At 44.4% G+C, this 15,277-nt stretch overlaps 1 long non-coding RNA gene across 1 annotated transcript in view; it reads left to right on the forward strand.

Annotated features, from left to right (window-relative positions):
* The first annotated feature begins 9,088 nt into the window (after positions 1–9,088).
* LOC134299289 (uncharacterized) overlaps positions 9,089–15,277 on the forward strand; it is a 36,695-nt gene continuing 30,506 nt past the window's right edge. The window contains exon 1 of the long non-coding RNA XR_010006474.1: positions 9,089–11,777. This is a non-coding gene — a long non-coding RNA (uncharacterized LOC134299289). The remainder of the gene's footprint in view (positions 11,778–15,277) is intronic.

Genomic DNA, 15,277 nt, shown 5'->3' on the forward strand with positions numbered 1-15,277 from the left:
AAGAGCACTGCCCTTCTGTCTCCTCTGAAGAGCAGGGCGGAAATGCTGTTGCTGTTGGTCATCTTAACCTGCCTGCCCCCCCCCCCCAAACAACGGGCTCCAGGTTCGGGAGGTTCGGGAGGTTGGTTCCCCCCTATCGCAGTTGGACAAGAAGGAGATTAGAGATAATGTCACACCTCAGGTCAGTTTCACCTTGCTATATACACCAGGCTGCACACAGGTTGAAGTCTTTTGTAGTTTATTAGGAAATAGAAAATAAATAGTTCTTTAAAAGTAAAAGTAAAGTTCCAAAAGACTGTTACAAAACAAGGCTTTAGAGAATAATCCAAGAAATCACAAGGAATAAACAAAGTCCCATTAGAGCATGACAAAATCCCATGAACATGAACACACAAAGTCTGCAAGGTAATCCAGGAAAACAAGAGCTTGCTTCTTGACTTGAGCGAGAAGTTGCTTTGACAAAGATTTGTCTCCAAACACACTGTTTTAACACCCTTTGCAAAGCATGAAAGCATTTCTTTGGCCACTGACCTCCTTCTTGTTTGCTATTCTCACACTCATTCGAACCCTGAATTCCAATGTTCCATCAAGGCCAACCTGCTCATTAGCGTCAGCCTGCTTGCTATCAGACTGAGAACTGTCCTCCTTTTCTGAGTCAATTTGCACCTGGCTAGTTTCAGTACCATCAACATCATTCCCTGCTGTGGGAAAAACTCTCTGTTCCTCATCTTCTACAACAGGGACACTCTGAACCTGAATCCCATAATCCCCATCAGAGTCATGAATCCCATAATCCCCATCAGAGTTACTCTGAGGTTCCAGCTGAGTCACAACAGATAAAATCTTTGAGACGGGTATAACTGACAACTTGCAGGCTAGTAAACAGCAAAGTTTCACTGCTTGGTATCCCCTATCAAAGAGTGACTAATATTGCCAACAATGTCTTCAAGACTTAAGGTCTATAACCCTCAGGAAAGTATTTATCTACAGGTCTGCTCTTCCAGACAATGCCACCAGGCTGGTTAGAGGCCAGATATAGATATAGCCAAAGATTTTGTAATGACCCTAGAAAGAATCTTCTGGGAGTCCTTTTGGAAGAATGACAACAGTCAGAAGTTATCTGTTAGCAGATTATTCCAAAAATATAACATTAAAGGTTGCCACATTCACAACTGAATTCCAGAAGCCCACAGCAGAGGCTAGAAATGGAACTGGAAATAGTCTGAGATAATGCAAGTTAGAGATTGCTATTGTTAACATGCCTTTACAATGTGTGTAGTTCAACCATGATCTAGCAATCATGCATGCATTTTCAATGTGGGATGGTTTATGTAGTTAGCTTGCTTTGTTGCTTAGTAACTTAAGCCAAAGCTGCATTCCAGAGTTGATGGCACCATTTTAGGGGTTTTGCATGAGAAGTGGGAAATGGGAGTATACTTCCTGGAGACATACAGGAAGTTACATATGCCTTTAGAATTTGGGGTATATAAGGGGAGACTTTCTTTTGCTCTCTCTCTCTTGATCCTGCCATGCGGCCTGCTGTTACTTCTTGTTAAGAGATATTTTGTATCCTGAACTATATTCATTGGAACTAAGATGTTTTTACCTGTATGACCATCATCATACAAGATTGTGAGTAAACATACTTTTACTATTTTACTTTTAGTGTCTCTGGTGTTTATTTTATGCGCATGACTCTCTAAAGAGAAAGGGAAGCTGGCTATTTTGTTTTTCTTACCTCTGCCCATATAAACCCTTAGCCTTCTGCGTTTAGATATCTGTGGAAGGTCCAGGGTGGGACAAGAGGGATCCTTTCACTTCTGCATTAACTCTACAGTGTAAATACAACTATAGTTCCCTTGCCCATTAGCACATGGCGTTTTCCAGCCCCAGGTTAACAACTCAAGGAGTAAAGGTGGTGGAAATCCACCCTTAGAATCTCCGTCTTAATTAGAACGGGAGGAATGAATATTGTGAAGCGATCGCTTTATGTATACATATACATACTTATAGATACAGACAGACACCCCGAAGCAGGCCGGGCCAGTGCGGAGCCCACGCCGAGGCTTCTGGGTCTGGAGAGCAAAGCCTGGCGGGTCCCAGGGATTAATTTCAGGGAAATCCGCCTGACGTGGTCGAATTTAAATGCTTCCGTTCTGAAAGCAGATGAGGGAGGGAGGACGGAATTATACCCCATGCGAAAATTAAGCAGAAAGACAAAGCCCGACCCCAGAAAATACACGGGACAGTGACCCAGGAGATCCATGTGAGGATTCTGAATATTAATATCAATCCACTCAGAGCGGTTTGGCAGGAAAGGCAGAGGGAAAGCCAGTGTGTTTTGCCTTGGGGCTCAAACCTCCCCTGGGTGGGAGTCCAAATAGAGGCATCCGTGTGTTGTCGAATCACTGGGTTGCTGTGAATTTCCTGGGCTGTATGGCCATGTTCCAGAAGCATTCTCTCCTGACGTTTCGCCCACATCTATGGCAGGCATCCTCAGAGGTTATGAGACATGTTGGAAACGAGGCCAGTGGGGTTTATATATCTATAGCTGCACCTGCACCTATATCTATATGCACCTGCACCTGCATCTATAACTATATCTATATCCATATCTGCACCTGCATCTATATCTATATGCACCTGCACCTGCATCTATATCCATATCTATATCTGCACCTGCAGCTGCACCTATATCTATATCTATGTCTAGATCCATATCCATATCTGTATCTGCACCGGCACCTATATCTATATCTATATGCACCTGCACCTGCACCTGTATCTATATCTGCACCTGCATCTATATCTATATCTATATCTATATCTATGTATCTGTGGAATAATGTCCAGGGTGGGAGAAAGAATTCTTGTCTGCCTGAGGCAAGTGTGAATGTTTCAATTAGCCAGCTTGACAGCCAGGCTTTGAAGCTGCCAAGCTATTCAGTGTGAATCAAGGAGGCCAATGGCAGCCTTCACACTTGCTTCAGGCAGACAAGAGTTCTTTCTCCCGCCCTGGTCCTTCCACAGGGAGATGAACCGCCCGGGCCTCCTTTCCCCATTTGCACTTCTTGGCTGCCTCTTCTCACTGAGGGCGAAGCAGTTTGCTCCTTTTAAGTGACGCTGCTCAAGTGCTAATACAAACGCAGGCATTGAGCACGAGTGGCACTTAAAGTGGGCAAACTCCTTCGCCCCTCAGTGAGACGAGGCAGCCAAGACGTGCAAATGGGGCTGAATGACGATCCCCATTTGGTGAGGAACCAGCCCTCCTCGGCAGAGAAAGGCTACAGGGTCTGTAAAACTACAGCTCCCAGGGCTCCAGGACGAAGGGCGGTGTCCAAGGATAATATCTAACTCTAAGACTCCAGGCAGGATCGGGACCCCCTCAGCAGCGTTTCCTTGGCTTCAGACTTCCCGACTTTGGGAGAAGAAATGGCAGATTCCACCTGAACATCAGGAAGAACTTCCTCCCTGTGAGAAGGGCTGTTCGACAGTGGAACTCTCTCCCCGGGGCCGTGGTGGAGGCTCCTTCCTTGGAGGCTTTTAAGCAGGGGCTGGATGGCCATCTGTCGGGGGTGCTTTGAATGCGATTTCCTGCTTCTTAGCAGGGGGTTGGACTAGATGGCCCATGTGGTCTCTTCCAACTCTACTATTCTATGATTCTATGATTCTAGAAGGAGAAAACACAGAGAGAGAAGAGAGAAAGAGAGGAAGAAAGAGAGGGAGCTCTGTCCAAAGGCGGCAAAAGCCAGCTTCAACCCTCCCTCCCTTCCTTTCTTCTTTCCTTCCCTCCTCCCTGCTTTCTTTTCTTTCTTTCCCTCCCTCCTTCACTTCCTTCTCTTCATTCTTTTTTCTTCCTTCTTTCCTTCCTTTTCCTCCTTCCTTCTCTTCCTCCTCCTTCCTTCCCTTCCCTCCTTCCTTTTTCCAAGCTTCCTTCCTTCTTCTTTCTCTTCCTCCTTCCTTCCTCCTTCCCTCTTTCCTTCTCTTCCTCCTTCCTCCCTCCCTCCCTCCCTCCTTCCATTCCCAGCCTGGTGCTCATTCACTCCATCCTTCTCTCTCTCTCTCTCTCTCTCTGTTTGTGTGTGTGTGTGTGTGTGTGTGTGGCCACATGCCTGGATTCCTTTTCCCTCCCGGCTTCTCTTCAAGGCGAAGGGCCAGGGTGGGGGGGGGGGGGGTGCAGAGACGGGGCCCAAAGACCCCGAAGCCTCCAGACCGCACCTGTCCTTGGCAGCTAAGGAGGGTCGGCCCTGGTCATGGCTTGGATGGGAGACGACGCAGGCTCTCTTTCAGAGGAAGGGGCGGGCAAAACCTCCTCTTGGACCCCAGTGGAATCCAAGGGGTCTCAGGCAAGTTGAAGGCACTGACCCACAAAGGCCATCAGAACCACCTGAGCCATGGATGGAAGTCGGGTCCGGTTGTATTCATTGCACTGCCTGGACCAGGCATGGGCAAACTTTGGCCCTCCCTCCAGGTGTTTTGGACTTCAACTCTGTCGGGGAATCTGAGCTGTGAGGCTCGAAAATAGCCCTCACTTGGGGTGATTCCGCCCTAAATAGAGCAGAGTCCCAAAGGTAAACTTCATAAACAGCAGAAACTAATGTGTGGCGACCTAGGATAAGCTTCCATTCCTTAGGATGGCACAGGATTGCAGAGGCAGAACTTGTTGGGAATCTATGAGCGGTTAGACTAAAAAAAAAATAACTCTCTTTCGGGGGCGATTCCTCAAGAATATAGTAGAGTGACAGAAGCACACTTCACAAGCAGCAGAAACTTACGTGAGGTGAGTTTGAGGAAGCCTTTGTTCCTGAGGATGGCAAAGGATTGCAAAGTCTCCTTGAAAGTTCAAAAGGTTGAGGTAAAAAGAAATCTATTGTGAACAGAAAAGGTATTGGAGCTAACTAGCTCTCTAAGCTAGCACTAAGGAAGGTAAGCAGGTAAAAAATAACAAAAACATCTAAATAGCTACATTTTGCCAGGAGAGTGGCAAAATGTGTCCTTCTTAGAGTGAAGACAAAAGAGGAAGAACTATGGCTACGACCTCGTGGTCCATGGTCCAAGCCTTTGGGGCAATAAACATTCCAATCTAGATAGAAGAAGTTACCTCATCCCTGAAGGATCACGTTGCTAAAACCACAAGATGAGGGGAGTGGATGTAAACAGGAAGGAAGAGAGAAACCAGCAAAAGCCTGGAACATGCATGGAACATAAAGAGGTTTCCCTCCTTCTAACCTATCCACTACATAGCTAATAGAGACTTGTGTAGTCCAGGATGATATCCAACAAACTTTAGGTTCAAAAATATTCAAAAATGTATGGAACTCCCTCCCCAGGGAGATCAGGTTGGCTCCATCTCTATCCTCCTTCAAGAAACAACTGAAGACCTGGATGTTTAGGTTGGGCTTTGGTGAGACAGTCACTGGATGACCAGCCTCAGTTGGCATTATAACTCTATCCTGAATTTTATTAGGTCCCTTTTATTTGGGTATTTTAACTGATGATGTTATCTTTATGCTGCAGTCCGCCCACCAATGAAGTCGACTGAATTGTACTTGCTGGTTGATTGATATTATTACCGCTGTATTAACTCCTGTTTTATTGTCTTACTGTAACATGAATCAACCAGGGGCAGTTAACGACTCTGTACAAAGGATGCCCCCAGGCAGGAAGAAGCCAGGAGGTGAAGCTATTCAATGCTAATTAAGGTGATTAACTACAACATTCATACTGGCCTCCAACTGACAAGAGTTCTTCTCTCGACCTTCCTTGCTTAGTTTCTCCATATACCTCCCAACCTCTGAGGATGCCTGCCATAGATGTGGGTGAAACGTCAGGAGAGAATACAACATGGCCAGACAGCCCAGAAAACACACAACAATCCCCAACACTCTTCCTTGCCGAGGGTCCCGAGTGTGTCCTGGTCCCCTTCCCTGGGGGGCTGTAAGCAGAGCCTGGGTGGGAGTGCAGAGGGGGCAGAAGGGCCACGGACTAGGTGCCCTCGGGGGTTCCCCTCCCCTTCTACGTTGCTCTCCTTCTAGAGACAACAGGCCCAGCGCCCCCCCTCTCCTCCGAGGCCTTTGGGCGGAGGGGTTCTTGAGGGGGGTCTGCTAATCCGGCTCTGACCCGCAGCCCCTCCCTGCTGCTGCCGCCCTTAATAAATCCGGAGCAGAAAGTGCCACCTGGCCGATGCCCCCCCCCCCCCCCCGCAGAGACGCCTTCCCCCCGAGGCCGCCCTGGGGTTGTGCAAAGGGCAACCCCCGCCCACAAGGAGGCACGACCACCAAACACACACACACACACACACACACACATACATACAGACACTTCCCTCAGTTGACTTGGCCTCCCCTTGAAGGGACTCCCAGGCCTCTCCTTTGGCAGAGGAAGGAAGGGAGGAAGAAAGAAAAAGAAAAGAAAGGCAGAAAGGAAGCGGAAGAGGAAGGAGGAAAGGAAGGAAGGAATGAACAAATGAAGAAAAGAAGAAGCAAAGAAAGGAAATAAATGAAGGAAGGAAGGAAGGAAGGAAGGAAGGAAGGAAGGAAGGAAGGAAGGAAGGAAGGAAGGAAGAAAAGAAAAGAAAAGAAAAGAAAAGAAGAGGGTAAAATGGAACGGAGGAAAAAGAATAGGAAGGGAAGAAGGAGCAAGAAAGAAAGGAAGGAAGGAAGGAAGGAAGGAAGGGAAGAAACAAAAGACATAAAGAAAGGAAAGAAATGGCGGAAGTAAGAAGGAAAAGGGTTAGGGTTAGGGTTAGAAGAAGGAAAGAAAAAAAGAAAGGAAGGGGGAAGAATGAAAGGGAGGAAAAAAATAGAAAGGAAGGAAGAAGGAAGGAAGGAAGGAAGGAAGGAAGGAAGAAGTAAAGAAAGGAAGGAAGAAGGGAAAATTAAAGGAAGGGGAGGAGGAAGGAAAGAAGGAAGAAAGAAGGAAAAGATAATAAAGGTTATTGCTGTTCCACCCTATCTCCCGGAGGGGACTCAGGGCGGATTCCAACAAACCCAAAAGGCAAACGCCCAAGGCATTGATGCAACCCTATTTATTTATTTATTTATTTCGTGTCAAAAGCATTGCATAACAAATACATTTTAAAATTAGGAAAAAAAGGAAAACACAAGCAACTAAATAGTTTTAGACCAAAAGCGGGCAACAGCAACCGCATTGTCCGTGGCTTTAAACAACTCCTCCTCCGTGCATGAGGCAGGACATTGTGGGCAAGCAGACATATGCGGAGTTGTTTGTTCAGCTCCACAGTCACACAAGGGGGAGGGTTCCTCCAGGTAATGCCCCCTTGCCAGGTCCCCTTTGGATCTGCCCACTCCGCTTCGGAGTCTGTTCAGGGACTTCCAAGTTGCCCATTCTTGGTTTGCCCTGGAGGAAGGAAGACCCTTGTGGGGGGCCATCCAGTTGGGATTGCCTGGTTTGGCTGCCCAGAGGGACACCCTTGTTGCTGCTGGAGGAACATCAAGAGGAGGGAGTGGTGGTTCTCATGAAGCCCTTCCTTGATTTGAGTCTGGTGGGAGGAGGGTGAGAGCCATGCAGTGGGGGGCTTTCACAATGTTCAACCTTGTTTCTCTCACCATTAGCAGCAACTTCCCATCGCACGTCAGGATGCAACCCTAGATACACACATACATACATAATGAACCAGCCACCTCCCAAAATGAACCAACATCTAAGACGAAATTATAACATACAGCCTAGAATTAAATAATAACATAACCTATCAGTTAAGTTATACCTAACAAAAATATGAACATCAAAGAAAGAAAGAAAGAAAGAAAGAAAGAAAGAAAGAAAGAAAGAAAGAAAGAAAGAAAGGGAGGAGAAGGAGGAGGAGGGAGGGAGGGAGGGAGGGAGGGAGGAAGGAAGGAAGGAAGGAAGGAAGGAAGGAAGGAAGGAAGGAAGGAAGGAAGGAAGGAAGGAAGGAAGGAAGAGACCTGGCTTTTTACTAGAGCTTTTGATCTATGTTAATTTTATCAATATTTGTATGTATGTATTTTATCCTTTACAATTTAGCTTGTAAATCGCCTAGAGCAGGGGTCCCCAAACTAAGGCGAAGGTCATTTACCTGGCCCCTGCCCTCAGTTTTATAATATAATATTTTTATATCAGTTTTAATAATATAATATATTTTATATACATATAATCTTGATAAAAATATTATAATGCTATACAATATAATACTAATAATAATACCCTATAATAATATTAATTATATGTTATATATTACATATAATATTACAGTATAGTGGTATAGTTCAATCTAGTAATATATAATGCTAATATTGTGCTATTTTAATAATATAATATATTGTATGTACATACAGCTGCTCTGAGTCCCCTTCAGGGTGAGAAGAGTGGGATATAAATGTAGTAAATAAAGGTAGTAAATAAATAATTAATTTTAGGCTTAGGCTCACCCAAAGTCTGAAATGACTTGAAGGCACACAACAACAACAACAACAACAATCCTAATTAACCTGACTATCTCATTGGCCAGTAGCAGGCCCACACTTTCCATTGAAATCCTGATAGGTTTATGTTGGTTAAAATTGTTTTCATTTTTAAATATTGTATTGTTCTTTGTTATTGTTGTTTTGCACTACAAATAAGAAATATGCAGTGTGCATAGGAATTTGTTCGTATTTTTTTTCAAATGATCATTCGGCCCCTCCACAGTCTGAAGGATTGTGGACCGGCCCTCTGCTTAAAAAGTTTGGGGACCGCTGGCCTAGAGCATCGTGGATGGAGGGCGATTAATAAGTAATTAAATAATGATGATGATGATGATGATGATGATGATGATGATGATGATGATGAAAAGAAGGCCGGGCTGAACCTTTGCTCCCAGAAAAGGAGGAGGGAGGGAGGGAGCCCCTCCCCCAAATCCCGAAGTGTCTCTCCCTCCCTCCCTCCCTCCCTCCCTCCCTCGCATCCCAGCCCCTTCCCCTCCGCTGCTTCTGGGGAGTGGTCTTCCGACAAAACCCCTCCAGGCACCAGGCGTTGCTTCGGGCGCCTTTTTGTGGAATGGACCCGATTTCCCGAACGGATCTCCCTGGGGCTCCTCCACACAAACATTAAAGAAGAAGAGGAGGAGGAGGAGGAGGAGGAGTTTTTGTGGGGGAGCCGGAGCTGTTGGGCTCAAAAAATAACCCTCACTTGGGCGATTCCACCATCAAAGGTCGCAGAGTGCCAGAAGCAGACTTGCCTGTGTTGAGCCAGGATAAGTTCCCATTCATCAGAATGGCACAGGATTGCAGAGACAAACTTTAGGTTCAAAAGTATGTATTGAAGTCAAAGAAATACATTCCTGATAGGAAAAGATCTTGGAGCGATCTAGCTGACTCAGTCTCATCTTCTAAGAAGGGAAAAAGTATCCAAATATTCCTTTTGCCTGGAGAGAAGCAAGATGCGTCCTCACTTGAAGGAAGAAAGGGCAGAGAGAGAGAGAGAGAGAGAGAGAGAGAAAGAAAGAGGAAACAACGGGGGATGCCCAGGTGGCCAAAAGCGAGAGCGATACAAATACCTTTCGAAGAGGAAGTTCCTTCATACCTCTAAGGGATTCCATTGCTTCGTCTTCAAAAGGGGGAGGGGATGGTGGAAACAAAGGAGAGGTCACACAAAAGCCCCTTCTGGGAGAAAGAAAGCATGCATAGATAGGAATGTGGGGGGAAGGAAAACCTCATTCTAATCTTACTTCCTCTCTAGATATTCATTGAGGTCTGGAGACTTGATAACACAAGCGACTTGTGCTCAGGAAAGCACAAAGAGACAGGAAAGCTTGGAGAAGAGAAGGATGCTGGGGAAAAGGGAAAGAAAAGGGAAGAGGGGCCCACCAAGGGCAAGATGGGTGATGGTATCCTTGAAGGGACTGGCTTGACCTTGAAGGAGCTGGAAGTGGCCACGGCCGACAGGGAGCTCTGGCCTGAGCTGCTCCATGAGGTCACCAAGAGTCTGCGACTGAAGGAATAAACAACAACAAAAAGGATGAGACCCAACTCCTTTTAGGTGTTGTGACTCAGCTGGAGTCTCAGAGTGATTCTGATGGGGATTTTAGGATTCAAGTTCCAGATGTTCAAGATGATGGGATTCAGGTTCAAGATGACTCTGATGGGAATTATGGGATTCAGGTTCAGAGTGTCCCTGCTGTGAGAGATGAGGAGCAGGGAGGCATTTTCACCGCAGGGAATGGTGTTGATGATACTGGAGATGATACCTAAGCAAGGACAGCTCCCAGTTAGATAGCAAGCAGACAGAGGCTGCTGCTAACGAGCTGTCTGGCCTTGACAAAACGGAATCACTGGATCGAGCTGGCCATTTGGAATTTCGGGTTCTCGGGACTGTTAGAATAGCAAACAAGAAAGGGGTCAGAGGCCAAAGAAATGCATTCATTCTATGCAGGGAATATTAAAGGGTGTGCTGAGAGAGAAACCTTTGTCAAAAGCAACGTCTCTTTGGGTCTAGAAGCAGTTCTTGCTTTCTCAGATTATCTTGCAGCTTTGTGTATTCAAGTTCATGGGACTTTGTCATGTATTAATGGATCCTTGTTTTATGCCTAATGTTTTCTTGGATTATTCTTTATAGCCTTGGTTTTGCAACAATCGTTTGGATCTTTACTTTTGCTTTTTAAGAACTATTTATTTCCTATTTCCTAATAAACTACAAAAGACTTCAACCTGGTGTGTTCAGCAAGGTGAAACTAACCTGAGGTGTGACATTAGGGTTGTTCGGAGCTTAATTCCTTTTTTTTAAATAGTAACCACAAGCTGAGCATGAGCCAAGAGTGTGATGTGTCTCATAAAAAGGCCAGTGTTGTTCTAGAGCTGTAAAAGCTGTTCAGCAGTGGAACTCACTGCCTCCAAGTGTAGTGGAAGCTCCTTCTTTGGACACCTTGAAACAGAGGCTTGATGGCCATTTGCTGGGGGTGCTTTGATGATGCTTTTCATGCATGGGATAGGGTTGGACTAGATGGCCCTTGGGGTCTCTCCCAACTCTATGATTCTATGATTTTGAATCAAAAGGAGGATCGTGTCCAGGTGGGGGAAGGAAGGGCACCCTCTCTCCTGCTTTGGTCAGGCCTCCCTTGGAATAATAACCTTGGTTCCAGTTCTGGACACAGATGAGCAAGTAGGGGGTGTCCAGAGAAGGGCCACCAAAAGGGCCAAAGGGCTGGAGGAGTGGCTTAAAGAGAAAGGGGTTGGACTGGATGACCCTTGGGGTCCTTCCCAGCTCCATGATTCTAGGTTTGGTTTATTTGGAAGCCGACTTGACCATTCGATATCTTTTTGGGGGAGGAGAAGCCGGGTGGGAAAGGCGCGTTCTGGCGGTTCACACCTCCGGGGTGTTCGTGGAAGGGATTTCTGGGGGAGGAGCCCCCCCCCCCAAGCGGGAGAAGGGGGTCCGGAGGGGATTTCACGCCCCTCTTGGGAGGGACTCCGCCCTTCAGACGCCCTCCTCCCGCGGCGAAATCGCTCCTGCCAGGCAGAGGGGCGGGGCCAGCCTTCTTTCCAACAGACCTCAAAGGAGGGAGGGACCTTGGAGAACTACATATCCCACAAGCCACCCAAGGCCGACTCTTGGCGGAGCAGTTTGGAAAAGCTAGCTCGGTTTCTTCGGGCTTCCAGGCCCTTCCAGCAGAGCCTTCCCTGCAGCTGATTGGCTCCCAATGGAGACCCAGGGAAGCTACTATTTTGGAGCATGAAGTCTTGAGCTGCTTGGGTCTCACTTCAAGAGCCTGGAAAAGCTACAACTCTGCGCCTCGCTTTCCCCCGAAAACTGTTTGTGCGGTAAGTGAAGTTCTCCCTTACCAACTCCATTATTATTATTATTATTATTATTATTATTATTATTATTATTATTATTATTATTATTATTATGACACAGCAAACAAGATAGATATGCTGCATTTCGTATCACAAAACCACAAGTCGAACACTTCCCAAGTGTCTAGGACTGTGTGATGTATTTTCGGATGATGTGTGCAGATCCCAGTAGGGTGGCCTTTTGCAGTTGGCAGATCGTGATTTCGTCAATGTCTATTGTTTCCAAATGCCGGCTGAGATCTTTCGGCACGGCACCCAGTGTGCCCATCACCACCAGGACCGCCTGCACTGGTTTCTGTCAGAGTCTTTGAAGTTCAATCTTGAGGTCCTGATAGCGGCTGAGTTTTTCCTGTTGTTTTTCATCAATGCGACTGTCACCTGGGATGGCGACATCATTGATCCAGACCTTTTTCCTTTCCACAACTGTGATGTCTGGTGTGTTGTGTTCCAGAACTTTGTCAGTCTGGATTCGGAAGTCCCACAGTATCTTTGTGTCATTTTCCAAGACTTTTGCAGGTTTGTGATCCCACCAGTTCTTTGCTGCTGGGAGGTGGTACTTGAGGCATAAGTTCCAATGAATCATTTGGGCCACACAGTTGTGCCTCTGTTTGTAGTCTGTCTGTGCGATTTTCTTACAGCAGCTGAGGAGATGATCAATGGTTTTGTCGGTTTCCTTGCACAGTCTGCATTTTGGGTCATCAGCTGATTTTTCAAAAGCTCAGGCCTACACTGCCATATAATCCAGTTCAATATACTGCATTATGTGGCAGAGTCTCAAAAAGGCCTTGAGCACACTATAGAGCCAAGGCCCCATCTACACTGCCGTCATAGTGTAGACTGAACTGGATTACATTGCAGTGTAGATTCACATAATCCAGTTCAATGCAGTTTAATCTGCGTTATATGAATCAATACTGACCATATAATCCAGTTGTAAGGGAGGGTAACCTAGAAGACCCAATTAATAACAAATAGATGTCCCTTCAACGATTAACTATTAGGTTGAACTATCTGCCCATCCAATTACAGGTCTTTTCTGCCACTACTATTTTGCACTTTATTGAGAAACTACCTCTCCCATTTTATATATTTTGCACTTTGGCCCAGATCCTTGTTTTACTCTCCTGCTTTTAATATTTTATGCTATATGTTGATTACTATGATGGTTTTATTGATATTGATGTTTTATTATTGGTATAATTGTTTTATCATTTTATTGTTGCACGTTTTCCGGCTTGGTCCCCATGTAAGCCGCTCCGAGTCCCCATTGGGGAGATGGGGCGGGGTATAAAAATAAAGTTATTATTATTATTATTATAAATAATAAAAGATAACTGCCACCGATTAGTGGAAATGCAGCCACCACTGTGTGGAGAGACACCTTTAGATTATAAAAGTCCTCAACTACCCAATAGCTCAGAGGAAGCCTTTTACTTTATTTGGTGTTAAAATGATAGCACAATTGTGCTGAGGAAGTCTACACCAGTTCAATGCAATTGTATGTCTATACTGACAGTATAATCCAGTTCAATGCAATTCAGGATGTGTTGTATGTCTATACCTACAGTATAATCCAGTTCAATGAAGTTCAATCTGCAATTTATGAGTCTATACTGACCATATAATCCAGTTCAATATGTATTATATGTCTATACTGATGGTATAATCCAGTTCAATGCAGTTTAATCTGCGTTATATGAATCTATACTGACCATATAATACAGTTCAATGCAGTTCAATATGTGTTATATGTCTATACTGATCGTATAATCCAGTTCAATGCAATTCAGGATGTATTGTATGTCTATACCTACAGTATAATCCAGTTCAATGAAGTTGAATCTGCAATTTATGAATCTATACTGACCATATAATCCAGTTCAATATGTATTATATGTCTATACTGATGGTATAAACCAGTTCAATGCAGTTTAATCTGCGTTATATGAATCTATACTGATCATATAATCCAGTTCAATGCACTTCAATATGTTTTATATGTTTATACTGACCGTATAATCCAGTTCAATGAAGTTCAATCTGCAATGAGTCTATACTGACTCTATAATCCAGTTCAATGCAGTTTAATCTGCTTTATATGAATCTATACTGACCATATAATACAGTTCAATGCAGTTCAATATCTATATATATAAAAGAGTGATGGCATCACTGCAATTCACAAAACAACAAAAGCACAGGCCCCCCAACCTCAAAATTTGACAACACAACCCATCATCCACGCCTCAAGGTTGATACAACAAAAAGAAAAGAAAAATAAAGTCCTAATTAGAGGGAGAGCAATAATTTTTTTTTATCCAATTGCTGCCAGTTTAGAGGGCTAATCTCTGCCCACTTGGTTGCCTAGCAACCAAAGGACAGCCAGGTTTCAGTTAGGGGACAGGCAGATTTAGGCCTTACTTAGGCTTCTTCCACAGATTATCTAATTTGCACTGGATTATATGGCAGTGTAGACTCAAGGCCCTTCCACACAGCTATATAACCCATTTATAATCTTATATTATCTGCTTTGCACTGGATTATCTTGACTCCGCACTACCATATAATCCACTTCAGTGTGCATTTTATACAGCTGTGAAGAAGGGGCCTCATATAATCCAGTTCTGAGCAGATAATATAAGATTAGAAATATACAGTAGACTCTCACTTATCCAACATAAACAGGCCGGCAGGATAAGTGAATATGTTGGATAATAAGAAGGGATTCAGGAAAAGCCAATTAAACATCATATTAGGTAATCGTTATACAAATTAAGCACCAAAACATCATATTATACAACAAATTTGACAGAAAAAGTAGTTCCATGCGCAGTAATGCTATGTAGTATTTACAGTAGAGTCTGACTTATCCAACACTCGCTTATCCAACGTTCTGGATTATCCAACGCATTTTTGTAGTCAATGCTTTCAATATATCGTGATATTTTGGTGCTAAATTCATAAATACAGAAATTACTATATAGCATTACTGTGTACTGAACTACTTTTTCTGACAAATTTGTTGTCTAACATGATGTTTTGGTGCTTAATTTGTAAAATCATAACCTAATTTGATGTTTAATAGGGTTATCCTTAATTCCTCATTATCCAACATATTCGCTTATCCAACGTTCTGCCGGCCCGTTTATCTTGGATAAGTGAGACTCTACTGTACTGTATTTACAAATGTACCACTAAAATATCACAATGAATTTAAAACACTGACTACAAAAACATTGATTATGAAAAGGCAGACTGCGTTGGATAATCCAGAACATTGTATAAGCGAATGTTGGATAAGTGAGATTCTACTTTAATATGAAATAATTACTGGGATAGAATAATGCAGAACAATATAATCTCTAAAACCAGGACAGTAAATAAACAGGGGAATTCCACACAGGAAACAATCAGGGCCAGCTAACACCTCCCAACAAAGTATTCCCATCATCAAAGTCTGGCAA

This window comes from Anolis carolinensis, chromosome 5 (assembly GCF_035594765.1).
Source record: "Anolis carolinensis isolate JA03-04 chromosome 5, rAnoCar3.1.pri, whole genome shotgun sequence".
Classification (NCBI taxonomy): Eukaryota; Metazoa; Chordata; class Lepidosauria; order Squamata; family Dactyloidae; genus Anolis; species Anolis carolinensis.